This window comes from Pseudophryne corroboree, chromosome 11 (genome assembly GCF_028390025.1).
Source record: "Pseudophryne corroboree isolate aPseCor3 chromosome 11, aPseCor3.hap2, whole genome shotgun sequence".
Taxonomy (NCBI): Eukaryota; Metazoa; Chordata; class Amphibia; order Anura; family Myobatrachidae; genus Pseudophryne; species Pseudophryne corroboree.
In genome coordinates this window covers 214,104,107-214,132,077 of record NC_086454.1, presented here as the reverse complement: position 1 = coordinate 214,132,077, position 27,971 = coordinate 214,104,107, and the positions used below count along the sequence as shown (strand labels likewise).

General features: G+C 49.2%; 8 non-coding genes and 1 pseudogene across 8 annotated transcripts; all 9 read right to left on the bottom strand.

The window, feature by feature from the left end:
- Window positions 1-23,486: 23,486 nt before the first annotated feature.
- On the bottom strand, window positions 23,487-23,628 carry LOC134970946 (U1 spliceosomal RNA; annotated as a pseudogene).
- A 152-nt stretch (window positions 23,629-23,780) lies between these two features.
- On the bottom strand, window positions 23,781-23,943 carry LOC134970660 (U1 spliceosomal RNA). The gene has a single exon (XR_010189942.1). It is a non-coding gene; the product is annotated as a U1 spliceosomal RNA (small nuclear RNA).
- A 152-nt stretch (window positions 23,944-24,095) lies between these two features.
- LOC134970698 (U1 spliceosomal RNA) lies at window positions 24,096-24,259 on the bottom strand. Its single transcript, XR_010189974.1, has one exon. It is a non-coding gene; the product is annotated as a U1 spliceosomal RNA (small nuclear RNA).
- Window positions 24,260-24,930: 671 nt separating this feature from the next.
- LOC134970769 (U1 spliceosomal RNA) lies at window positions 24,931-25,093 on the bottom strand. The gene has a single exon (XR_010190031.1). It is a non-coding gene; the product is annotated as a U1 spliceosomal RNA (small nuclear RNA).
- A 152-nt stretch (window positions 25,094-25,245) lies between these two features.
- LOC134970627 (U1 spliceosomal RNA) lies at window positions 25,246-25,409 on the bottom strand. The gene has a single exon (XR_010189915.1). It is a non-coding gene; the product is annotated as a U1 spliceosomal RNA (small nuclear RNA).
- Window positions 25,410-26,080: 671 nt separating this feature from the next.
- LOC134970916 (U1 spliceosomal RNA) lies at window positions 26,081-26,243 on the bottom strand. The gene has a single exon (XR_010190136.1). It is a non-coding gene; the product is annotated as a U1 spliceosomal RNA (small nuclear RNA).
- A 152-nt stretch (window positions 26,244-26,395) lies between these two features.
- Window positions 26,396-26,559, bottom strand: LOC134970604 (U1 spliceosomal RNA). Its single transcript, XR_010189896.1, has one exon. It is a non-coding gene; the product is annotated as a U1 spliceosomal RNA (small nuclear RNA).
- Window positions 26,560-27,230: 671 nt separating this feature from the next.
- Window positions 27,231-27,393, bottom strand: LOC134970954 (U1 spliceosomal RNA). The gene has a single exon (XR_010190156.1). It is a non-coding gene; the product is annotated as a U1 spliceosomal RNA (small nuclear RNA).
- Window positions 27,394-27,545: 152 nt separating this feature from the next.
- Window positions 27,546-27,709, bottom strand: LOC134970603 (U1 spliceosomal RNA). Its single transcript, XR_010189895.1, has one exon. It is a non-coding gene; the product is annotated as a U1 spliceosomal RNA (small nuclear RNA).
- Window positions 27,710-27,971: the final 262 nt, after the last annotated feature.

The following is a 27,971-nucleotide window of genomic DNA, read 5'->3' as shown; positions in this document are numbered from 1 at the left end:
CTTAAGTAGAAGATATTACAAGTGAAACCAATAATTGAAATCTGTAACCACACCCCACCCCCTCAAATGCCAGGCAATAAATTACCTTAAAAACAACAACCAGGCATTCCACAAAGATTAAACTGGGTCTATATCATTCAAAACTTTAAAAAAGTACTTCAAAATCACATACTATGCAATAATGTTTCAATTTGCATAACCCAGCAGAATTAGCTTTGCATATATAGATATAGTGCAGCAGAATATATTGGTGGTTGTAGTCAATTGTAATTACCTGTAGGTGACAAGAAGAGAAGAAACGTCAATTCACAATCGATATCAGCTGAAGATAAATTAACGCTGATTGAACGCTGCTGTTATGTGTCAATTTTATCACGCTTTGATAAAAATGCACGCTTGGATCAATAAATGCACAGCCAAACGGCTTTGCACAGCCTACACCATTGGACTTAAGTAGAAGACTATTACAAGTGAAACCAATAATTGAAATCTGTAACCACACCCCACCCCCTCAAATGCCAGGCAATAAATTACCTTAAAAACAACAACCAGGCATTCCACAAAGATTAAACTGGGTCTATATCATTCAAAACTTTAAAAAAGTACTTAAAAATCACATACTATGCAATAATGTTTCAATTTGCATTACCCAGCAGAATTAGCTTTGCATATATAGATATAGTGCAGCAGAATATATTGGTGGTTGTAGTCAATTGTAATTACCTGTAGGTGACAAGAAGAGAAGAAACGTCAATTAACAATCGATATCAGCTGAAGATAAATTAACGCTGATTGAACGCTGCTGTTATGTGTCAATTTTATCACGCTTTGATAAAAATGCACGCTTGGATCAATAAATGCACAGCCAAACGGCTTTGCACAGCCTACACCATTGGACTTAAGTAGAAGACTATTACAAGTGAAACCAATAATTGAAATCTGTAACCACACCCCACCCCCTCAAATGCCAGGCAATAAATTACCTTAAAAACAACAACCAGGCATTCCACAAAGATTAAACTGGGTCTATATCATTCAAAACTTTAAAAAAGTACTTAAAAATCACATACTATGCAATATTGTTTCAATTTGCATTACCCAGCAGAATTAGCTTTGCATATATAGATATAGTGCAGCAGAATATATTGGTGGTTGTAGTCAATTGTAATTACTCAGCAGAATTAGCTTTTCATATATAGATATAGTGCAGCAGAATATATTGGTGGTTGTAGTCAATTGTAATTACCCAGCAGAATTAGCTTTGCAAATATAGATATAGTGCAGCAGAATATATTGGTGGTTGTAGTCAATTGTAATTACCCAGCAGAATTAGCTTTGCATATATATAGTGCAGCAGAATATATTGGTGGTTGTAGTAAATTGTAATTACCCAGCAGCAGCTCTACTGCACTCAACATCACCAGTGCTCACAATATATATAATGCTATATACTATGCCATAGTGGTGCTTACTATATAACACCTCCTACTGCGTTCCCCCTGGCAATGAGCATGACACCCAGAGAGTGAAACCACTGGCAATGAGCATGACACCCAGCACGTGAAACTCTTGGCATTGAACAGTTTTTGTAAAAGTAATTAGAAGCTTTACTGTAGGGCATAGTGTATCACAGATATTGTGGTGAGTGACATAATATGTTCCAAAGGGCATTAATGTGTGGGGCTTAACATGGTGGAAATTACTGTACTTTTTTCCCTGTGGTGGCCGAGGTCTGTTGGTGCAGGGTCAAGAACTGGGGTGTAAGGTAGTCTTTGCCTGCAAGGCTACGCTCATTTTATGGAGACCATACCCATACATTTAAGTGTGGCATATACCTGCGCTTGCTCGCGGGGTGAGAACATCTCCCTAATTGAATTCAGCGATATGAATAGATGTTGTGCAGCAGCCACAGAAAGGGTTAATCTCTGCAGCTTGTCACTAAATTACATTGTTGCAATTTTAGCTGGGAGCTGCAATAATTACTCTAATACATAACACAGCCAACACTTCTATATTCACACAATATACTGCATGGTGAATATAGCAGTGGGTTGCAGAGAAAAACAATATGCTGGCAAAAAAATCCAATTGAGTGATTAAACAGCTCTTCATTTTCTGGCTTTATTTTTATGCTAACAAATTTGTTCTCTGAAAAGTGTCCACAAAGCCAAGTATCTGATTAACACCTTTGTAGGGATGGTTTTTCACCTATTACTAAATTAAACTTGCTTCATTGGAAAGGCAGCAAGATGCATCGTCATTTCAATATCTACTGAAATAATACAGGTTGACACCAGGAAACATTAACGCCACTGCATCCTTGCTGCTTTCTCATGTGGAAGTCTGTTTAATGTGAAAACAAGGTGATATCTAATTAGCACACAGGTAAGGAATTAAGAAAATCTTTATTTAAGGGTGAAGATGTTTCTCACAAAATCGTTACCCCAATGCATCATTGAAATTCAAGCTGGAAAGATGATTTTAATATATCACTTGTACATTTTGTATTGCTCTTCTGGTGACAATGTAGTTTGTTTTTGTCAATTACCATTTTAATAATAGGGTAAAGAAAATTAAGTGGATTTTTGAAATGGTAAAAGTTATTGTACTTTAAGTAAAAATAAAAGAGCTAAAATATCCATCCCAATTTTGGATTACTTTAATTAAAAAAAAATGCATATAGCAGAGGATAGTTTCAATCTGCCTACCTCTGGGTTATGGGCCCAGCATGCTTCCATTGCAGTACTCTGCTGCACATGTAAGTGCAAGAGATCCTGAAGCACTCACTCATCATGGGAAAGTACCAATGTGTTTCTTTGTTGGTTGATGGAAGAAACATCTTACAAAAACTCTCCAGATTATTGACTTTTTAAAGTTTTTCTAGGAAACGTTCTAGATGAATGCTTATTAGCCTTTGTCAGTATGTACTTTTTGCAAAGTGTCTCTGTGGCGCAATCGGTTAGTGTGTTCGGCTATTAACCAAAAGGTTGGTGGTTCAATCCCACCCAGGGATGTAATTGACCTTGTGATCGGATTTTGGTGATATTTAAGTAGACAAGTCAAAATTTCAAACCCCCTGTTATGGTGTGGGTACCTGGCCTTCCCTGATGTAATCAGAGTTAGATTTGATTCAGTGATTTTATAAAAACAGCTAGGAAGCACAATTTAGCAGTAGGTTGCAGAGAAAAAAAATATGCTGGCAGAAAAATCCAATTGAGTGATTAAACAGCTCTTCATTTTCTGGCTTTATTTTTATGCTAACAAATTTGTTCTCTGAAAAGTGTCCACAAAGCCAAGTCTCTGATTAACACCTTTGTAAGGGTGGTTTTTCACCTATTGCTAAATTAAACTTGCTTCATTGGAAAGGCAGCAAGATGCATCCTCATTTCAATGTCTACTGAAATAATACAGGTTGACACCAGGAAACATTAACGCCACTGCATCCTTGCTGCTTTCTCATGTGGAAGTCTGTTTAATGTGAAAACAAGGTGATATCTAATTAGCACACAGGTAAGGAATTAAGAAAATCTTTATTTAAGGGTAAAGATGTTTCTCACAAAATCGTTGCCCCAATGCATCATTGAAATTCAACCTGGAAAGATGATTTTAATATATCACTTGTACATTTTGTATTGCTCATCTGGTGACAATGTAGTTTGTTTTTGTCAATTACCATTTTAATAATAGGGTAAAGAAAATTAAGTGGATTTTTGAAAGAAAACAATACTGTCAATATACTATTAAAACAAATTAAAATGGTAAAAGTTATTGTACTTTAAGTAAAAATAAAAGAGCAAAAATATCCATCCCAGTTTTGGATTACTTTAATTAACAAAAAAAATGCATGTAGCAAAGGATAGTTTCAATCTGCCTACCTCTGGGTTATGGGCCCAGCATGCTTCCATTGCAGTACTCTGCTGCACATGTAAGTGCAAGAGATCCTGAAGCACTCACTCATCATGGGAAAGTACCAATGTGTTTCTTTGTTGGTTGATGGAAGAAACATCTTACAAAAACTCTCCAGATTATTGACTTTTTAAAGTTTTTCTAGGAAACGTTCTAGATGAATGCTTATTAGCCTTTGTCAGTATGTCCTATTTGCAAAGTGTCTCTGTGGCGCAATCGGTTAGTGTGTTCGGCTATTAACCAAAAGGTTGGTGGTTCAATCCCACCCAGGGATGTAATTGTCATTCCAGTCTGCAGAAGTCCGGTATTCGGGAGTTGTCATCTCATCCCAAGAGGTCGTTTGGTTCCCTGGAGTCCTGACTGATCACCGTTTTATATCCAGTGGTGTTCGTGAGTTGCGGCTCAGCCGCTTTACCTTTTATATTTTGTGTTTGGAGCATTTGCGGAGGGTTCCGCTTCCACAAGTCCTCTCTGGTACTTGGCGGTGCCGGGTAGGAGAATTGGACAAGTGGATATTTTGGTTGTCCTTTTTCCTGGCGGTTTCTCCGCACATATTATAGTTTTGAGTTTGCTTAGCCCCTGGCCTGGTTGTTTAGTTAGAGGGCCTCTTGTTATCACCCTGTCTCGGGTTTCCCTTTGTCTCTCATTAAGACCGGGGGGCATCAAAGTTGGGCAGACATAATCCGCCCTTCAAACGCGGCTGCCAAGGGCTCAAGAAACCATAGTCTCGCAGGGGATTTCTGACAACACGGGTGAGACAACAGAGTTAGGGCGCCAGGGGCTATTTTCCTGTCCTGCTCCCTTCCCCAGCATTCCGTTCCAGTGCTCCAGTCCTTGCCATAAGATCTTCTCTGACCAGAGTGCTGGAATCATAACATTATTACCGGCCATACCAAAACTTAAAATTAAACGGGGTTTAATTTTTTCTCATTCAGTTTTGTGAGAGTTTATCGGCCTCATGAATCCAACAGGTTTAGGGCCAAATCCTGGTCAGCTCTTAGTCAGCCAGATTCAAGAACTTACTCAGATGGTTCAGGATCTTTCTCTTTGGGTGAAGTCGCAGGAAGATCTTTTGCGAGCTTCCCCAAGGGTAGTCCCTGAACCAAAGATGCATTTGCCTGACCGTTTTTCTGGTGATAGAAAAGAGTTTTTTAATTTTAAAGAATCCTGTAAACTTTATTTTCGTTTAAGACCGACTTCCTCGGGTACTGAATCTCAGCGGGTCGGGATTATTATTTCTTTGCTCCAGGGGGATCCTCAGACCTGGGCATTTGGTTTAAGAGCAGAGGATCCGGCATTGTTGTCAGTTGACGCTTTTTTTGAGTCTTTAGGGCTCTTGTATGATGACCCTGATAGAGAGGCGTCCGCTGAAAGTCAGTTGCGCGCTCTCAGACAGGGTAGAAATCCTGCAGAGGTTTATTGTACGGAGTTTCGCCGTTGGTCGAACGACTGTGGCTGGAATGACCCAGCCCTGCGCAGTCAGTTTCGCCTCGGCTTATCAGAGTCTATAAAAGACAGTCTCCTTCAGTACCCCGCTCCTGAGACTCTCGATAAACTCATGGAGCTTTCTATTGAGATTGATCGTCGTCTCAGAGAGCGGAGGGCTGAAAAAGGAGCACCTGTAAGGTCAAGTCCGTGTGTATATTCCATTCCTGAAGACGTAGAGGAGACCATGCAGATGGGTCTCTCCCGGCTGTCTCCTGAAGAAAGAGCCAGAAGGCAAAATTCTGGTCTTTGTCTGTACTGTGGGGGTAAGGGACATTTTGCTCGTAATTGTCCGAACAAGTCGGGAAACGCTTTGACCAGGTGAATTGTGAGGGGGTTCACCTAGGTCTGCAGCTTATCTCCTCGAATAACTCCCTTTTAGTCCCAGTTAAAGTTTCCTTTGGCAGCCTCAGTTCTTCGGTGTCGGCTTTTGTTGACAGTGGAGCTGCAGGAAACTTTATGGATTTAACTTGGGCTAAGGCCTTAGGCATTCCTCAGTTACCTTTGGGTAGGTGTGTCACCATGCATGGCTTAGATGGGAGTCCGCTGTCTAATGGGATTATTTCTCTCCGTACACCCCCTGTACTACTTACAGTAGGAGCTCTACATTCCGAGAAAATCAAGTTCTTTCTTACACATTGCCCAGCAGTTCCAGTTGTTCTGGGTCACCCTTGGCTGGCCTTTCATAATCCCACCATTGATTGGCGGTCAGGGGAGATTTCACATTGGGGTACTTTTTGTGATAAGGAATGTATCACGTTTCCAGTCAGAGTAGCAGCTATCATTCCAGAACTCATTCCGGTGGAATACCAGGAGTTTGCTGATGTTTTCTCCAAAGGCAATGCGGACATTCTGCCTCCCCATCGGCCTTATGATTGTGCTATTGAGTTAATTCCTGGTGCCGCATTGCCAAAGGGAAGATTATATGCATTATCCGGGCCAGAAACTGCGGCTATGAATGATTATGTAAAGGAGAGCCTTGAGAAAGGATTTATTAGACCATCAAAATCTCCTTTAAGTGCAGGCTTCTTCTTTGTGGAGAAAAAGGATGGCTCGCTTAGACCTTGCATTGATTTTAGAGCCCTGAATAAGATCTCAGTTAAAAACACCTATCCTTTGCCGTTGATTTCTGTACTCTTTGATCAGTTACGTTCTGCTGTGATTTTTTCTAAAATTGACCTTAGAGAAGCGTACAACCTCATCCGAATTAAATCTGGAGATGAGTGGAAAACGGCCTTCAGTACTCAGTCGGGTTACTACGAATACCTGGTGATGCCGTTCGGCCTGTCCAATGCTCCGGCAGTTTTTCAAGACCTCATTAACGATGTGCTCCGTGACTTCCTAGGGAAATTCGTGGTCGTTTACTTAGACGACATCCTGATTTTTTCTAAATCAATGGAACAACATGTTACCCAGGTGCGTCTGGTTCTTCAAAAGTTATGTGAGAATAATTTATATGCCAAGCTGGAGAAGTGTGAGTTTCATGTCACGGAAGTATCTTTTTTAGGGTACATAATTTCCCCTCAGGGATTTTCCATGGAACCAAAGAAACTCCAGGCCATCCTTAGTTGGGCGCAACCCACCAATTTAAAAGCAATTAAGCGTTTTTTAGGGTTTGCGAATTATTATAGGAGGTTCATTCATTCTTTTTCTGACCTGGTTGCTCCCATTGTAGCTCTGACAAAGAAAGGAGCGGATCCTACCAACTGGTCGCGTGAAGCTGAGTTGTCCTTCCGGGCCTTGAAACAAGCCTTTGTCTCGGCTCCAGTCCTCAGACATCCTAATCCGGAATTGCCCTTTGTGGTGGAGGTTGATGCCTCGGAGGTTGGAGTGGGGGCTATCCTTTCTCAAAAGGATCCGGAGTCTCTGGAGTTACATCCTTGTGCCTTTATGTCCAGGAAATTCTCCTCCGCTGAATCCAACTATGACGTTGGTAATCGGGAGTTACTGGCGGTAAAATGGGCTTTCGAGGAGTGGAGGCATTGGCAGGAGGGAGCAAAACATACTATTTCGGTATTGACTGACCATAAGAACCTGCAATACATTGAATCGGCTAAGCGGCTTAATGCCCGGCAGGCACGTTGGGCATTATTTTTTACGCGTTTCAAATTTATAATCACTTTCAGGCCTGGTTCCAAGAATACTAAGGCTGATGCCCTGTCACATAGCTTTCTTCCGGTTCACAATAACAATCCTGTTACCCCCATACTTCCATCTTCGGTCATCTGGGCGGGCCTCACACAAGATTTATTTACCCAGTTAAAACAGCTTCAACACCAAGCTCCTAGAATTACTCCTGCTGGTCGTCTTTACGTCCCTGAGTTTTTGAGAGTTACTGTTTTAACGGAATTCCATGATAACAAAGTTTCAGGGCATCCAGGAGTCTCTAAGACATTGGAGTTAGTCTCTCGCTCAGTATGGTGGCCTGGTCTTTCTAAAGACGTCAAGGAATTTGTTTATTCATGTCAGGTTTGTGCACAGCATAAGATTCCCCGTTCCTTGCCCATCGGGCAACTTATGCCCTTAAATGTTCCTCTCAGGCCGTGGTCTCATATTTCCATGGATTTTGTGGTTGACCTTCCCCTTTCAGCCGGATTCCGAGTCATATGGGTGGTAGTGGACCGTTTTAGTAAAATGGCTCATTGTATTGCTCTTCCCCGATTGCCTTCTGCCCAAGGGTTGGCAGTTTTGTTTCTCCGCCATGTATTCAGGCTTCATGGGTTGCCTACTGATATTGTTTCTGATCGGGGTCCACAATTCATCGCACAATTCTGGAAATGTTTTTGTGCCTCATTGAAGATGAAATTGTCGTTAACATCCGGTTACCACCCACAATCCAACGGGCAAACCGAACGAGTTAACCAATCATTGAAACAATATTTGCGCTTGTATTCAGCCAAACTCCAGAATGATTGGTCCGAGTTTCTTCCGTTGGCTGAATTTGCTTACAATAATTCTTGTCATTCCTCCACTAAAGAGTCTCCATTCTTTTCAGTTTTTGGTTTTCACCCCAGAGCTAATTCTTTTTTTCATCATTCCTCAGTCTCCTCGCTTACCTTAACCTCCCATCTCAGAGCCATTTGGAAAAAGGTGCACCTTGCTCTCAGAAAAGCGGCCTTTCGAGAGAAGAAATTTTCTGACAGGCTCCGACGTCCTTGCACTTTTAAGGTGGGAGATAGGGTGTGGTTGTCGACTCGCAACATCAGGCTTCGACAATCCTCAGCTAGACTGGGACCAAAATTTATTGGGCCATTTCTTATTATTAAAAGAGTCAACCCAGTTGCCTTTCGGTTACGTTTACCAAGATCTCTCAGGATTGGAAATACGTTTCATTGTTCCCTGTTGAAACAATATGTTTCTTCCAGTAGATTTCCTCGGAAGATCTCTCAGGGTAGATCTCCAGTGGATGTACAGGGACAACAGGAGTTCTTGGTAGAGAAGGTTCTCGATTCCAAATTGTCCCGGGATCGGCTGTATTTTCTGGTTCACTGGAAAGGCTATGGTCCGGAGGAAAGGTCTTGGGTCCTGGATAAGGATCTTCATGCCCCGAGGCTCAAGAGGGCATTTTTTCGGGAATTTCCTCAGAAACCTGGCTTTAGGGGTTCCTTGACCCCTCCTCAAGGGGGGGGTACTGTTAGGCGCCGGGGTCCGCTTGATGGTCTGCGCGGCCCGGCGCCTAGCAACTAGAGATGCCGTGCACGTACAGCCGCCGGCTCCCTAGCAACGCTAGACGCCGGGCGCGCTGAGCCGCACGGACCCTAGCAATGGGGACGCCACTGGCGGACCGCGTTCCCCGTTGCTAGGCTTTAGGAAATTAAGATATTCACCTGCTCTCTGGCCGTGCAGCAAGGCAGCTGCACGGCATTTATTCTAATCAGCCATTAGCAGCTGATTGGAGGACTCCTTGTTAAATACACTCCCAGGGCTTCTCACAGATGCCGGTAATAGCTTCCTGCATGCTGCCTTTGTTTGCTGAGAGTCTGTTTCCAGTCCAGCTGTATCCGGTCATTCCAGTCCGCAGAAGTCCGGTATTCGGGAGTTGTCATCTCATCCCAAGAGGTCGTTTGGTTCCCTGGAGTCCTGACTGATCACCGTTTTATATCCAGTGGTGTTCGTGAGTTGCGGCTCTGCCGTGTGTTGCGGCTCAGCTGCTTTACCTTTTATATTTTGTGTTTGGAGCATTTGCGGAGGGTTCCGCTTCCACAAGTCCTCTCTGGTACTCGGCGGTGCCGGGTAGGAGAATTGGACAAGTGGATATTTTGGTTGTCCTTTTTCCTGGCGGTTTCTCCGCACATATTATAGTTTTGAGTTTGCTTATCCCCTGGCCTGGTTGTTTAGTTAGAGGGCCCCTTGTTATCACCCTGTCTCGGGTTTCCCTTTGTCTCTCATTAAGACCGGGGGGCATCGAAGTTGGGCAGACATAATCCGCCCTTCAAACGCGGCTGCCAAGGGCTCAAGAAACCATAGTCTCGCAGGGGATTTCTGACAACACGGGTGAGACAACAGAGTTAGGGCGCCAGGGGCTATTTTCCTGTCCTGCTCCCTTCCCCAGCATTCCGTTCCAGTGCTCCGGTCCTTGCCAGAAGATCTTCTCTGACCAGAGTGCTGGAATCATAACACATACTGGACACAGAAGAGGTTTTCTTCCAGTGGAAAGGCTATGGAGATCCAGAGTCTGGTCAAACAAATTCTGAAACCAGCAAGAGTGTTAATCCATCAATGCATTCAGTTGCTGGGGAAGATGGTTGTGGCCTACGAGGCCATTCAGTTTGGCAGGTTCCATGCCAGAGTGTTCCAGTGGGACCTGTTGGACAATTGGTCCGGATCCCACCTACACATGCACCGGAGGATAATCCTGTCTTCCAAGACCAGAATCTCACTCCATTGGTGGCTGCACAGTTCTCACCTCCTAGAGGGGCGATGGTTCGGGATCCAGGACTGGATCCTAGGGACCACAGATGCAACCCTCCGAGGCTGGGGAGCAGTCACACAGGGGGAAAACGTCCAAGGAAGATGGTCAAGTCAGGAAAGTTGTCTCCACATAAATGTTCTGGAGTTAAGGGCCATTTAATAACTGCAGACACAGTACACACTGGGACGGGTGCCCAGCATCCTCAACAGACTAAGAGAAAAGGATTTACCGGTAGGTATTAAATCCTAGTTTCTCTAACGTCCTAGAGGATGCTGGGGACTCCGTAAGGACCATGGGGATAGACGGGCTCCACAGAGTTCATGATCTTCACTGAGGTAGCGTACAGCACTGCAGCTGTGCGCCATTGCTCCCATACACCTCACATACTCCGGTCACTGTAAGGGTGCAGGGCGCAGGGGGGGCGCCCTGGGCAGCAATATAAACCTCTTTTTGGCAAAAATATAACATATATACAGCTGGGCACTGTATATATGTATGAGCCCCCACCAATTTTACAGTTTAAGCGGGACAGAAGCCCGCCGCCGAGGGGGCGGGGCTTCTCCCTCAGCACTCACCAGCGCCATTTTTTCTCCACAGCACCGCTGAGAGGAAGCTCCCCGGACTCTCCCCTGCTTATACCACGGTAGAGAAGAGGGTTGAAAAGAGAGGGGGGGCACATAATTCGGCGCAAATTACATACAGCAGCGCTACTGGACAAACATTAAGTTACTGTGTTATTCCTTGGTTATATAGCGCTGGGGAGTGTGCTGGCATACTCTCTCTCTGTCTCTCCAAAGGGCCTTGTGGGGAAACTGTCTTCAGAAAAAGTATTCCCTGTGTGTGTGGTGTGTCGGTACACGTGTGTCGACATGTCTGAGGAAGAAGGCTATATTAGAGAGGAGCGGGAGCAAATGAATGTGGTGTCTCCGCTGACACCTGATTGGATGGATATGTGGAATGTTTTAAATGCTAGTGTAAACTCATTGTACAAAAGATTAGACAAGGCTGAAGCTTTGGGACAGTCAGGGACTCAACCCATGCCTGATCCTATGTTGCAGGGACTGTCAGGGTCTCATAAGCGCCCACTATCCCAGATTGTTGACACAGATACCGACACGGATTCTGACTCCAGTGTCGATTACGATGATGCAAAGTTACAGCCAAAATTGGCAAAATCCATTCGATATATGATTATGGCAATAAAAGATGTTTTGCACATCACAGAGGAACCCCCTGTCCCTGACAAGAGGGTACATATGTACAAGGGAAAGAAGCCTGAGGTAACCTTTGAGGGGGTCACACGAGCTGAACGAGTTATGTGAAAAAGCTTGGGAATCTCCAGATAAAAGACTGCAGATTTCCAAAAGGATTCTTATGGCGTATCCTATTCCATCAACGGATAGGTTACGATGGAAATCCTCCCGTAGGATGGACAAAGCATTAACACGCACAGCTACAGTTGGAAAATCAAATTTTTTACCTTATGTTCCCTCACAGCATAAGAAAGCTCCGCATTATCAAATGCAGTCCTTTCGGTCACAAAGAAACAAGAAAGTGCGAGGTGCGTCCTTTCTTGCCAGAGGTAGGGGCAGAGGAATAAAGCTGCACAACACAGCTAGTTCCCAGGAACAGAAGTCCTCCCCGGCCTCTACAAAATCTACCTCATGACGCTGGGGCTCCACTGGCAGAGTCCGGCCCATGTGATGTCATGCAGCTGCTCTGACCACGCCTCCTGTTTCTCCGTTGCCGACCCCATTTTGAAACCGTGCCCCCGCACCGCTCCATCTCCGACTTGGAAATGGAGTGTTGTTGACCCCCCCCCCCCCCCCTTCACCGATTCACAGGCAGAGGTGATCGCATTATCTGCGGGGTGCCGCAGAAAATGTAGGCGTATGCTCTTCGCAGTTTTTGCAGTTGGATTGCGATCCAACCTGAATCAGGCCCCATTACCTATCACAATGCACTGCGGGTAGTACAAAATGGGGTTAATATAGGAGAAAAAACCCCAGAGCTGTGCTCCTTAACTGTCCCTGGTGGCTAGTGGAGCGGCTGCCCAGTAATCAGTGTCCACGCCAGTGCGCACACGGCCCGCCCCCATCAGCGGCCTCGTGATCCCGGAGGGCGGTGTGTGTGTGTGACTGACCTTAGGAAGAAACCGGAGCCTCCGCTGCAGTGACCCAGCAACCGGGGCACGGGAGTATACTGCGCCACTGGGAGTGATGGAGCTGCAGTAAAGAGGTCTATTAGACCTAGCCTGCTGCAGCCCTTGTAGATTCTTATAAAAAAAAGTTCTTCTTTTCTTGCCAAAATTAATAGCTAAGAATAGGCTGCCTGAGGCAGCCCCCTGTTAAGTGGCCTGCTACTGAAGGCACCAACTACAAACTGAGCTCCCTGTTCATGGAAGCGAGGTTATAGAGGAGGGGGCGCTGAGCATCTTGGGAACAGTCAAAAGCTTTGAGCCTGTTGGTGCCTCAGATCAAGATCCTACTCTGGTGTACATATACAATGTGAATCCTTGTGGAGTCCAGTGTACCCCACAGAAGAAATGAATGCGTCACACCCATTGGCAGCAACATTAGAATAGCTGCTGATGGGCACAATTGAGAAAGGAAGGGGGGAAACATTTGAATCCAGCACATATATGTAATTTGAATATGTAATTTGTACCTTCCTACTTTAAAATGTAATGGATGAACCTCACCCTGTGAGAACTATCTTCATGATCAAGAGATCTCATATGCAAGATAAGTATGTGTTGGGATAGGGCTGTGGAGGGCGGCTGCACGGGCACACCCCTGTCAAGTTAAGGAGATTCAACTGAGGAAGCACAAGGGAACTCTCATCTGGGAACAACAACTGCAAGGAGAACACATTTTCAGACGAATGTGGGAGGGCAGAAGGCTGCCTAATACTGAAGCACCCCCAAACAACAAACCAAATGCAACAACTACTGCAAGCATTCCTGGGGGAAGGCCTGCAGCAGATGGATTTGCATATAGTGATGTCATCCAAGCAGTGGGCATAGTTGGCTGCAACCCTCGTCTGCATATGAAAAGAGAAAAGGGTCACGCAGGGCATGGCGGCCTTTGTGGGGTTGCGCTTGGATGACCCCTAAATCGCTTTATACACCCCCACCCCCCATCAGTGTGGGCTCATGTTGGCCATGCCCCAGCCCCTGAAGCATTCAAGCTGATTTCTTGCAGCAGCTGGACCCAGAAACAGCTCCAGAGTTGCTTTACAAGACAAGTAAAAGGGTGTGAGCCCTGCAGCACCACCTGTAGTTTGCATACACACATATATAGGACAGCATCTCTTATATGCCCCAGGGTCAATAAAATAGTATCCTTATCTAGGGTATCCATCCCCTCAGATAAGGTATCCGTCCATGCCGCTACAGCACTACACACCCAGGCCGACGCAATTGCCGGTCTGAGTAAGGTACCTGAATGTGTATAAATGGACTTCAGGGTAATCTCCTGTTTGCGGTCAGCAGACTCTTTGAGGGTAGCCGTATACTGGGACGGGAGGGCTACCTTCTTGGATAAGCGTGTTAATGCTTTGTCCACCCTAGGGGAGGATTCCCATCGTAACCTATCCATTGATGGGAAAGATACGCCATAAGAATCCTTTTGGAAATCTGCAGTCTTTTATCTGGAGATTCCCAAGCTTTTTCACATATCTCGTTCAGCTCGTGTGACCCCCTCAAAGGTTTCCTCAGGCTTTTTCACCTTGTACATATGTACCCTCTTGTCAGGGACAGGGGGTTCCTCTCTGATGTGCAAAACATCTTTTATTGCCATAATCATATATCGAATGGATTTTGCCAATTTTGGCTGTAACTTTGCATCATCGTAATCGACACTGGAGTCAGAATCCGTGTCTGTATCTGTGTCAACAATCTGGGATAGTGGGCGCTTATGAGACCCTGACAGTCCCTGCAACATAGGATCAGGCATGGGTTGAGACCCTGACTGTCCCAAAGCTTCAGCCTTGTCTAATCTTTTGTGCAATGAGTTTACACTAGCATTTAAAACATTCCACATATCCATCCAATCAGCTGTCGGCGGAGACACCACATTCATTTGCTCCTGCTCCTCTCTAATATAGCCTTCTTCCTCAGACATGTCGACACACGTGTACGGACACACCACACACACAGGGAATGCTTTTTCTGAAGACAGTTTACCCACAAGGCCCTTTGGAGAGACAGAGAGAGAGTATGCCAGCACACACCCCAGCGCTATATAACCCAGGAATACACAGTAACTTAATGTTTGCCCAGTAGTACTGCTGTATGTAATTTGCGCCAAATTATGTGCCCCCCCCCTCTTTTCAACTCTCTTGTCTACCGTGGTATAAGCAGGGGAGAGTCCGGGGAGCTTCCTCTCAGCGGTGCTGTGGAGAAAAAATGGCGCTGGTGAGTGCTGAGGGAGAAGCCCCGCACCCTCGGCGGCAGGCTTCTGTCCCGCTTAAACTGTAAAATTGGCGGGGGCTCATACATATATACAGTGCCCCGCTGTATATGTGTTATATTTTTGCCAAAAAAAGGTTTATATTGCTGCCCAGGGTGCCCCCCCCCCCCTGCGCCCTGCACCCTTACAGTGACCGGAGTGTGTGAGGTGTATGGGAGCAATGGCGCACAGCTGCAGTGCTGTGCGTTACTTCAGTGAAGATCATGAAGTCTTCTGCCGCCTCTGAAGTCTTCTTTTCTTCTCATACTCACCCGGCTTCTATCTTCCGGCTCTGCAAGGGGGACGGAGGCGCGGCTCTGGGACGGACGGCGAGGGTGAGATCCTGCGTACCAATCCCTCTGGAGCTAATGGTGTCCAGTAGCCTAAGAAGCTGGACCTTGCAACTCAGAGAGTAGGGCTGCTTCTCTCCCCTCAGTCCCTCGATGAGGGAGTCTGTTGCCAGCAGTGCTCCCTGAAAATTAAAAACCAAACAAAATACTTTCTGTCAGAAAGCTCAGGAGAGCTCCTGAAAAGCACCCAGTCTCCACTGGGCACAGTATCAAACTGAGGTCTGGAGGAGGGGCATAGAGGGAGGAGCCAGTGCACACCCAGAACTAAAGTCTTTCTTAAAGTACCCATGTCTCCTGCGGAGCCTATCTATCCCCATGGTCCTTACGGAGTCCCCAGCATCCTCTAGGACGTTAGAGAAAATAGGATTTTAATACCTACCGGTAAATCCTTTTCTCTTAGTCCGTAGAGGATGCTGGGCACCCGTCCCAGTGCGTACTGTGTCTGCAGTTATTAAATGGCCCTTAACTCCAGAACATTTATGTGGAGAAAACTTTCCTGACTTGACCATCTTCCTTGGATGTTTTCCCCCTGTGTGACTGCTCCCCAGCCTCGGAGGGTTGCATCCATGGTCCCTAGGATCCAGTCCTGGATCCCGAACCATCGCCCCTCTAGGAGGTGAGAACTGTGCAGCCACCAATGGAGTAAGATTCTGGTCTTGGAAGACAGGATTATCCTCCGGTGCATGTGTAGGTGGGATCCGGACCACTTGTCCAACAGGTCCCACTGGAACACTCTGGCATGGAACCTGCCAAACTGAATGGCCTCGTAGGCCGCAACCATCTTCCCCAGCAACAGAATGCATTGATGGATTAACACTCTTGCTGGTTTCAGAATTTGTTTGACCAGACTCTGGAACTCCATAGCCTTTCCACTGGAAGAAAGCCTCTTCTGTGTCCAGTATGACTCCCAGAAACAACAACCGCGTCATTGGGACCAACTGCGATTTTGGCAAGTTTAGGAGCCAACCATGTTGTTGAAGAACTGTCAGGGAGAGTAGATGTTTTGCACCAACTGGTCCCTGGATCTCGCCTTTATCAGGAGATCATCCAAGTACGGCATAATTGTGACTCCTTGCTTGCGAAGGAGAACCATCATTTCCACCATCACCCTGGTGAAAATCCTCGGAGCCGTGGACAGACCAAACGGCAACGTCTGAAATTGGTAATGACAATCCTGAATTGCAAACCTCAGGTAGCTTGATGCAGTGGCTAAACGGGAACTTGTAATTAGGCATCCTTATGTCTACCAAAACCATGAGTAGAGTCCCCTGCACCCTTAGCAGCCTGCCCCCACATCTCATTCACCCACCGCCGCAGACTCCTCCCCCACACGGTTATTATAATAAGGCCACCCCCCTACCCCCTTCCCTCCCTGCTGTGTGTCCAGCCACCCCCCCCCTCACCTGCTGTGTGTCCGGCCTACCCCCCCCCCTCACCTGCTGTGTGTCCAGCCCCCCCCCCCCTCACCTGCTGTGTGTCCAGCCCCCCCCCCCTCACCTGCTGTGTGTCCGGCCTACCCCCCCCTCCCTGCTGTGTGTCCAGCCACCCCCCCCCTCACCTGCTGTGTGTCTGGCCTACCCCCCCCCCTGCTGTGTCCAGCCCCCCCCCCCCCCCTCCCTGCTGTGTGTCCGGCCTACCCCCCCCCCCCTCCCTGCTGTTTGTCCGGCCTACCCCCCCCCTCCCTGCTGTGTGTCCAGACCCCCCCCTCACCTGCTGTGTGTCCAGCCACCCCCCCCCTCACCTGCTGTGTGTCCGGCCTACCCCCCCCTCCCTGCTGTTTGTCCGGCCACCCTCCCCTCCCCTGCTGTGTGTCCGGCGGCCTACCCCCCCCCTCCCTGCTGTGTGTCCGGCCTACCCCCCCCCTCCCTGCTGTTTGTCCGGCCACCCTCCCCTCCCCTGCTGTTTGTCCGGCCACCCTCCCCTCCCCTGCTGTGTGTCCGGCCACCCTCCCCTCCCCTGCTGTGTGTCCGGCCACCCTCCCCTCCCCTGCTGTGTGTCCGGCCTACCCCCCCTCACCTGCTGCGTGTCCAGCCCCCCCCCACTCACCTGCTGCGTGTCCAGCCCCCCCCCCACCGGCTGTGTGTCCAGCCCCCCCCCTCACCTGCTGTGTGTCCAGCCCCCCCCTCACCTGCTGTGTGTCCAGGCCCCCCCCCTCACCTGCTGTGTGTCCAGCCCCCCCCCTCACCTGCTGTGTGTCCAGCCCCCCCTCACCTGCTGTGTGTCCAGCCACCCCCCCTCCCCTGCTGTGTGTCCGGCCTACCCCCCCCCTCTCTCCCTGCTGTTTGTCCGGCCACCCTCCCCTGCTGTGTGTCCTGCCTACCCCCCCTCCCTGCTGTGTGTCCAGCCACCCCCCCCCTCACCTGCTGTGTGTCCGGCCTACCCTCCCCCCCCTCCCCTCCCCTGCTGTTTGTCTAGCCACCATCCCCTCCCCTCCCCTGCTGTGTGTTCGGCAACTCCCCCCTCTTCCTGCTGTGTTCGGCCACCCCCTCCCCTCCCTGCCGTGTGTCCGGTCACCCTCCCCTCTCTGCTGTGTGTCCAGCCACCCCCACCCCCTCTCTGCTGTGTGTCCGGCCACCCCCCCCAGACACGCAGCGCCTGACACACACAGACATGCAACGCCTGACACGCATACTAATATGCAGCGCCTGACACACGCACACACACAGCACCTGACACACACACACACACACACACACACACAGCACCTGACACACACGCACACACACAGCACCTGACACACACACACACAGCACCTGACACTAACACGGACCTGACACACGCGCATACACTCACACGCAGCACCTGACACACACGCAGCACCTGACACACGCACACACAGACGCAGCACCTGACACTCACACGGACCTGACACACACGCACACACGCGGCGCCTGACGCACATAGACACGCGGCGCCTGACGCACACGCGGCGCCTGACGCACACGCGGCGCCTGACGCACACGCGGCGCCTGACAGACACGCGGCGCCTGACAGACATGCGGCGCCTGACACACACGCACAGGCAGCGCCTGGCACACACGCACAGGCAGCGCCTGGCACACACGCAGCGCCTGACACACACAGACACGCAGCGCCTGACACACACAGACACGCAGCGCCTGACACACACAGACACGCAGCGCCTGACACACAGGCAGCGCCTGACACACACGCACACGCACAGGCAGCTCCTGACACACGCAGCGCCTGACACACGCAGCGCCTGACACACACACGCACCTGACACTCACATGCTCCTGACACAAGCAGCACCTGACATACTCACACGCAGCACCTAACACACACGCAGACACGCAGCATCTGACACACACACACGCAGCACCTGACACACACACGCAGCACCTGACACACAAACACGCAGACACGCAGCGCCTGACACACACGCAGACACGCAGCGCCTGACACACACGCAGACACGCAGCGCCTGACACACACGCAGACACGCAGCGCCTGACACACACGCAGCGCCTGACACACGCAGAGCCTGACACACACGCAGCGCCTGACACACACGCAGACACGCAGCGCCTGACACACACGCAGACACGCAGCGCCTGACACACACGCAGCGCCTGACACACACGCAGACACGCAGCGCCTGACACACACGCAGCGCCTGACACACACGCAGCGCCTGACACACACGCAGCGCCTGACACGCACGCAGACACGCAGCGCCTGACACACGCAGACACGCAGCGCCTGACACACACGCAGACACGCAGCGCCTGACACACACGCAGACACGCAGCACCTGACAGACACGCACACACACACACACACACACAGCACCTGACACAGATATGCAGCGCCTGACACACACACGCAGACATACAGCGCCTGACACACACACACGCAGACATGCAGCACCTGACACACACATGCAGCACCTGACAGACACACACACCCACACACACACACACACAGACATGCAGCACCTGACACACCCACACACACACACACACACATGCATCACCTGACACACCCACACACAGACATGCATCACCTGACACACCCACACACATATACATACATGCAGCACCTGACACACACACACACACACACACACAGACATGCAGCGCCTGACACACACACACATACAGACATGCAGCACCTGACACACACACACACACACATACAAACATGCAGCACCTGACACACACACACACACACACGCAGCACCTGACACACATATATACATGTGGCATTTAACGCACACACGCACAGCACCTGACACACAATCATATACACTCAGAGCACCTAACACACACATACACTCGCAGCACCTCACACACACTCGTATACACACGCAGCACCTGCCACTCACACATATATACACATGCAGCACCTGCCACTCCCACATACATGAACAGCACCTGAAACACACATACACGCGCAGCACCTGACAGTCACACACATACAGATGCGACAGCTGACACAAACACATACACGCTCAACACCTGACACCCACGTGGCAGCTGACACATACAAATGCAGCACCTGAAATACACACATATACACGTGCAGCACCTGAGACACACACATACACGTACAGCACCTGAGACACACACACACACATGTATGTACACGCGCGGCTCCAGGCACACACATACGTACGTACACACGCGGCACTTGACACACACACGTACACGCGCGGCACCTGACACAAACACACACACACACACGTACGTACATGTGTGGCACCTGACACACACACGCATGCACACGTGTGGCTCCTGACACACACGCGCGTTGCTCCTGACACACACACATGTACGTACGCGCTCGGCTCCTGACACACACACGTATGTATACGCGCGGCACCTGAAACCTACACGTATGTACGTATACGTGCGGCTCCTGACACCCTCACGCATGTACACGCGTGGCTCCTGGCACACTGGCACACACACACACACACGCGGCACCTGACACATACACGCGTGTACGTACACACATGCACAGCACCTGACATACACACATGTAGGTACGCGCCACCTGACACACACACACACACACACACGTACACGCACGACACCTGACACACACGTACGTACGCGCACGGCACCTGACACACACGTACATACTAGTGATGAGTGGGTTCGGTTCGTCGGAATCCGGACCCCCCGAACTTCACCCATTTTACATGGGTCCGAGGCAGGTTCGAACCTTCCCGCCTTGCTCGGCTAACCCGAGCGCGCCCCGAACGTCATCATCCCGCTGTCGGATACCCGCGAGATTCGGATGTCTGCATTCGTGGAAAGGGGTCCCATGTGTAAACATGGGACCCCTTTCAGTCCGTCTGGTCCGGGTGTTCGGTTTGTTGTTTTGCCAAGTACGTGGAGTTAATCTGGAACCTGGATCAGGTGAGTATAATTATCTTTTATTTTCAGGTACCCGTGGATTCTACTTGGAGAAGAGGACCGACTGCTTCGTGTCAACATAGGTAAGTATGTGTGTGTCGGCAGGTGTGAAATAAAGTTATACTTTCACGGTGTCTGTGTCCTGTTTTTATTTGGGTATTTTTCCCCCAGTAGAACTACAGGTACCAGCGGGCACGTTTTTCTCCCGCATGCTGGTACTTGTGGTTCTCAAAGTACCAGATTGCGGGGGAGGCTTGCTGGGACTTGTAGTACTACTGGAAAAAACAATATTCTTTCAATTTTCTCAAGGCTATCAGCCTCCCATCCGCAGCCCTTGGATGGGGGGGACAGCCTCGGGCTTCACCCCTGGCCCTTGGGTGGCTGGGGGGGGACCCCTTGATTGAAGGGGTCCCCACTCCCCCAGGGTACCCCGGCCAGGGGTGACTAGTTGGATATTTAATGCGACGGCCGCAGGGCACTGTATAAAAGTGACCCCCGGCTGTGGCATTATCTGTCCAGCTAGTGGAGCCCGATGCTGGTGTAAAAATAATGGGGGACCCTACTCTTTTTGTCCCCCGTATTTTTTGCACCAGCACCAGGCGCAGAGCCCGGAGCTGGTTTTAAAAATACGGGGGATCCCCTGTCCGTTTTTCCCCCGGATTTTTAGAACCAGGACCGGATCGAAGAGCCCGAGGCTGGTTATGCTTTGGAGGGGGGACCCCACGCAATTTTTCTTTTCCGGGTTTTTCACATTCCATTTAAAAAAAAAAAAATAATAATAATAATCTTTTAAAAAATATATAAATAATACTTGTGCCTCCAAAAAAGACAAACCAAGTACCTAATCCCTTCTAATATAAATAGATATGCTATTACCCCAAAAAAATATTATTTTTTATTAGATTCCGCCTGCAAAGTGTGGCGGATTGAAAATGACGAATTTACTGTTTAAAAGCACTGTTGTCGAATTTACAAACTTCAATTGAATATACTTTTGTTGAATTGCCGCATTTGTACCATTGCAGAAAAGTCGAATTTGTCAAATGTCGAATTTTAAAAAGTCGAATTTTGAAAGGATGCAAGAATAGGCCCCCGCCCCCTTCTTCACATCAGCCGTCCCCTTCTACCCCTGTACCTTGCTCTCTCCTGTCTGTGCTCTCTCCCGTCTGTAGGACTAGGCCCCGTCCCCTTCTTACCCTCCAGTGACTGCTCTCTCCTGACAAGTGGACCAGGCCTGCCCCCTACACGCTGCTGGTGTCTTCATTGTTACTTGGTCTGGAGCTCCGTTGGGGAGAGAACTCACGTGAGCTCATTAAGAATGAGGAACTGGGATGTTTTAATTTTATTGTGAGTAGTGTACTGTGGTGATGTAGTATGTTGTATGGGGGGTATAGTGTAACTATGAAGTGCAGCATATGGGAGGGCTATAGCATAGTGATGTAGTGTGGCATATGGGGGGTGGTAGCGCATAGGCGTGCGTACAGGGGGTGCCTGGTGCGCACAGGCACTCCCTAATGTCCAGCACCGCTGCACGCTACACTTGCTGTGGCACAGTGATCGCTGAGTGTGTGATCGGTGGAGCCTAGCCTGTAGCTCATTTCCGTACCTCCCACCACCGCTGCGCCCGCCCCCCCTCTGCCTGCTGCTAATACTATGCTGAGTGCATTCGTCGGCGGCCTCACTGGGGGGACTGGTGTCACCTTGCAATGTGACGTGGTGATGTCCGCCTATGCTCTCCTCCCGCCCACCGGTGCTTTCCTCCCGCTGCGGTCTCTCAGTCCTAGTGTGCCGCGGCTGCCACACCACTGGCAGTGTTCCTCTAGGGGGGACTGGGAGCCGCCGGCAGACACATTCTGCTGAGACTTACTTGTCAGTGCGGGTTCCGGATGGCAGGCGGCGGGTGGGAGGGCAGACGGGGAGCAGGTGTCACAAGGAGTGTGTGGGTAACTAAATCACAATACTTCCGCTCAACGTGGCACTGCTGGTCCTTCATCTCCCATGTCTCTTCACCAGGTGGCGGGCGGCCCGGAAATTAAGTGATGTGTTGTGCAGCAGTCAGTGTGAAGTGACTGTGAGTAACACTGATGGTGCTGATGATGCTGCTGCAGAATCGGGAAGCAATTAATTCATAAATATAATGTACTCAGTGTATTATACATACATAAACATGTACATACGTGTATTTGTGTATACATGTATATACATGAGTGTGTGTGCATATATATATATATATACAGCCAGTTCCCAGGAACAAAAGTCCTCCCCCGCTTCCGCTAAGTCCACAGCATGACGCTGGGGCTCCACTGGTGGAGCCAGGTGCGGTGGGGGCCCGTCTCAAGTGCTTCAGCAATCAGTGGGCTTGCTCACAGGTGGATCCCTGGATTCTACAAGTAGTGTCTCAGGGATTCAAGCTGGAATTCGAGACGTCTCCCCCTCGCCGTTTCCTAAAATCTGCCTTGCCAACATCTCCCTTGGACAGGGAGGCTGTGATAGAGGCAAATTCACAAGCTGTATTTGCAGCAGGTGATAGTCAAGGTACCCCTCCTTCAACAAGGAAGGGGTTACTATTCCACAATGTTTGTGGTACCGAAACCGGACGGTTCGGTGAGACCCATTTTAAATCTTTGAACACGTATATAAAACGGTTCAAGTTCAAGATGACCCTTAGTTCGCATTAAACACCCCCACCCTCCTTCGGTGTGGGGCTCATGTTGGCAATGCCCCAGCCCCTGAAGCATTCAAGCTGATTTCTTGCAGCAGCTGGGTACTGTAACAGCTCCAGAGCTGCTCTGTGAGGCAAGTAAAAGGGTGTGGGCCCTGCAGCACTACCTGTAGTTTGCATTGTGTGTTGGAAGGAACAAAGTAAGCAGACGGGAGAAGTCAGGATAGTGCGCAAGGGCATAGAAGGGAGCGGCTCAAGAAAAGAGAAGTGGAAACAGACAGCAAACTAGGCTGGAGAGAGACCTGAGACAAAGAGATCTGAATTATACGAGAGACGGCCAGGGGAAACACAAATTATGCAGTCAAGTTTCCCACATTTGGGGAAATCACAGGGGCAGCACACCCAGAGTGCAATGGGTGAGCCTTGCCCTGGGAGAAGCACCTACATGATCATAGTATCTCACCTGGCAGGTAAGTAGGAGTTGGGCTAGAGCTGGGGAGGGTCGCTGCTCGGGTACCCCCCTGTCAAGTGAAGGAGATCCAACTGAGGCAGCACAAGGGAACTCTCGAAAGAGGAACAAGGCTAGAGGAAGATCTGAGACAAAGAAATCTGATTTTTACCAGAGTTGACCAGAAGAAAGCACAAACACAGTCCCCCACTACCACAAATAATGCAGTCAAGTTTCCCACATTTGGGGAAATCACAGGGGCAGCACACCCAGAGTGCAATGGGTGAGCCTTGCCCTGGGAGAAGCACCTTCCTGATCATAGTTTCTCACCTGGCAGGTAAGTAGGAGTTGAGCTAGAGCTGGGGAGGGTCGCTGCTCGGGCACCCCCCTGTCAAGTGAAGGAGATCCAACTGAGGCAGCACAAGGGAACTCTCGAAAGAAGAACAAGGCTAGAGGAAGATCTGAGACAAAGAAATCTGACTTTTACCAGAGCTGACCAGAGGAAAGCACAAACACAGTCCCCCTCTACCACAAATAATGCAGTCGAGTTTCCCACATTTGGGGAAATCACAGGGGTCATCATACCCAGAATGCAATGAATGAACCTCACCCTGGGAGAACAATCTTCATGACCATGATATCTCCTATGCAAAATAAGTATGATTTGGGATAGGGCTGGGGAGGGCCGCTGCTCAGGCACATCTCTGTCAAGTAAAGGCGATTCAACTGAGGCAGCACAAGGGAACTCTCATCTGGGGACAACAACTGCTGGGAGAACACATATTTTCAGATGAACATGGGAGGGCAGAAGGCTGCCTAATACTGAAGCACCCCCAAACAACAAACCAAATGCAACAACTAGTACAAGCATTCCTGGGGGAAGGCCTGCAGCAGATGGATTTGCATATGGTGATGTCATCCAAGCAGTGGGTCAAAGTTGGCTTCAACCCTCGTCTGCATATGAAAAGAAAAAAGGGATGTGCAGGACATGGCGTCCTTTTGTGGCGCTTGGATGACCCTTAATTCGCATTAAACATCTCCACCCTCCTTCGGTGTGGGGCTCATGTTGGCTATTCCCCAGCCCCTGAAGCATTCAAGATGATTTCTTGCAGCAGCTGGGCACTGTAACAGCTCCAGAGCTGTTCTGTAAAGCATGTAAAAGGGTGTGGGCCCTGCAGCACTACCTGTAGTATGCATTGTGCATTGGAAGGCACAAAGTAAGCAGACGGGAGAGGTCAGGATAGTGCGCAAGGGCATAGAAGGGAGCGGCTCAAGAAAAGAGAAGTGGAAACAGACAGCAAACTAGGCTGGAGAAAGACCTGGGACAAAGAGATCTGAATTATACGAGAGCCGACCAGAGGAAACACAAATTATGCAGTCAAGTTTCCCACATTTGGGGAAATCGCAGGAGCAGCACACCCAGAGTGCAATGGGTGAGCCTTGCCCTGGGAGAAGCACCTTCCTGATCATAGTATCTCACCTGGCAGGTAAGTAGGAGTTGGGCTAGAGCTGGGGAGGGTCGCTGCTCGGGCACCCCCCTGTCAAGTGAAGGAGATCCAACTGAGGCAGCACAAGGGAACTCTCGAAAGAAGAACAAGGCTAGAGGAAGATCTGAGACAAAGAAATCTGACTTTTACCAGAGCTGAGCAGAGAAAAGCACAAACACAGTCCCCCACTACCACAAATAATGCAGTCGAGTTTCCCACATTTGGGGAAATCACAGGGGTCAGCATACCCAGAATGCAATGAATGAACCTCACCCTGGGAGAACAATCTTCATGACCATGGTATCTCCTATGCAAAATAAGTATGATTTGGGATGGGGCTGGGGAGGGCCGCTGCTCAGGCACATCTCTGTCAAGTAAAGGAGATTCAACTGAGGCAGCACAAGGGAACTCTCATCTGGGGACAACAACTGCAGGGAGAACACATATTTTCAGATGAACATGGGAGGGCAGAAGGCTGCCTAATACTGAAGCACCCCCAAACAACAAACCAAATGCAACAACTAGTACAAGCATTCCTGGGGGAAGGCCTGCAGCAGATGGATTTGCATATGGTGATGTCATCCAAGCAGTGGGTCAAAGTTGGCTTCAACCCTCGTCTGCATATGAAAAGAGAAAAGGGGCGTGCAGGGCATGGCGGCCTTTTGCGGCGCTTGGGTGACCCTTAGTTCGCATTAAACATCTCCACCCTCCTTCGGTGTGGGGCTCATGTTGGCAATGCCCCAGCCCCTGAAGCATTCAAGCTGATTTCTTGCAGCAGCTGGGTACTGTAACAGCTCCAGAGCTGCTCTGTGAGGCAAGTAAAAGGGTGTGGGCCCTGCAGCACTACCTGTAGTTTGCATTGTGTGTTGGAAGGCACAAAGTAAGCAGACGGGAGAAGTCAGGATAGTGCGCAAGGGCATAGAAGGGAGCGGCTCAAGAAAAGAGAAGTGGAAACAGACAGCAAACTAGGCTGGAGAGAGACCTGAGACAAAGAGATCTGAATTATACGAGAGACGACCAGGGGAAACACAAATTATGCAGTCAAGTTTCCCACATTTGGGGAAATCACAGGGGCAGCACACCCAGAGTGCAATGGGTGAGCCTTGCCCTGGGAGAAGCACCTACATGATCATAGTATCTCACCTGGCAGGTAAGTAGGAGTTGGGCTAGAGCTGGGGAGGGTCGCTGCTCGGGTACCCCCCTGTCAAGTGAAGGAGATCCAACTGAGGCAGCACAAGGGAACTCTCGAAAGAGGAACAAGGCTAGAGGAAGATCTGAGACAAAGAAATCTGATTTTTACCAGAGTTGACCAGAAGAAAGCACAAACACAGTCCCCCACTACCACAAATAATGCAGTCGAGTTTCCCACATTTGGGGAAATCACAGGGGTCAGCATACCCAGAATGCAATGAATGAACCTCACCCTGGGAGAACAATCTTCATGACCATGGTATCTCCTATGCAAAATAAGTATGATTTGGGATAGGGCTGGGGAGGGCCGCTGCTCAGGCACATCTCTGTCAAGTAAAGGAGATTCAACTGAGGCAGCACAAGGGAACTCTCATCTGGGGACAACAACTGCAGGGAGAACACATATTTTCAGATGAACATGGGAGGGCAGAAGGCTGCCTAATACTGAAGCACCCCCAAACAACAAACCAAATGCAACAACTAGTGCAAGCATTCCTGGGGGAAGGCCTGCAGCAGATTGATTTGCATATGGTAATGCCATCCAAGCAGTGGGTCAAAGTTGGCTTCAACCCTCGTCTGCATATGAAAAGAGAAAAGGGGCATGCAGGGCATGGCGGCCTTTTGCGGCGCTTGGGTGACCCTTAGTTCACATTAAACATCTCCACCCTCCTTCGGTGTGGGGCTCATGTTGGCAATGCCCCAGCCCCTGAAGCATTCAAGCTGATTTCTTGCAGCAGCTGGGTACTGTAACAGCTCCAGAGCTGCTCTGTGAGGCAAGTAAAAGGGTGTTGGCCCTGCAGCACTACCTGTAGTTTGCATTGTGTGTTGGAAGGCACAAAGTAAGCAGACGGGAGAAGTCAGGATAGTGCGCAAGGGCATAGAAGGGAGCGGCTCAAGAAAAGAGAAGTGGAAACAGACAGCAAACTAGGCTGGAGAGAGACCTGAGACAAAGAGATCTGAATTATACGAGAGACGACCAGGGGAAACACAAATTATGCAGTCAAGTTTCCCACATTTGGGGAAATCACAGGGGCAGCACACCCAGAGTGCAATGGGTGAGCCTTGCCCTGGGAGAAGCACCTACATGATCATAGTTTCTCACCTGGCAGGTAAGAATGAGTTGGGCTAGAGCTGGGGAGGGTCGCTGCTCGGGTACCCCCCTGTCAAGTGTAGGAGATCCAACTGAGGCAGCACAAGGGAACTCTCGAAAGAGGAACAAGGCTAGAGGAAGATCTGAGACAAAGAAATCTGATTTTTACCAGAGTTGACCAGAAGAAAGCACAAACACAGTCCCCCACTACCACAAATAATGCAGTCGAGTTTCCCACATTTGGGGAAATCACAGGGGTCAGCATACCCAGAATGCAATGAATGAACCTCACCCTGGGAGAACAATCTTCATGACCATGGTATCTCCTATGCAAAATAAGTATGATTTGGGATAGGGCTGGGGAGGGCCGCTGCTCAGGCACATCTCTGTCAAGTAAAGGAGATTCAACTGAGGCAGCACAAGGGAACTCTCATCTGGGGACAACAACTGCAGGGAGAACACATATTTTCAGATGAACATGGGAGGGCAGAAGGCTGCCTAATACTGAAGCACCCCCAAACAACAAACCAAATGCAACAACTAGTGCAAGCATTCCTGGGGGAAGGCCTGCAGCAGATTGATTTGCATATGGTGATGTCATCCAA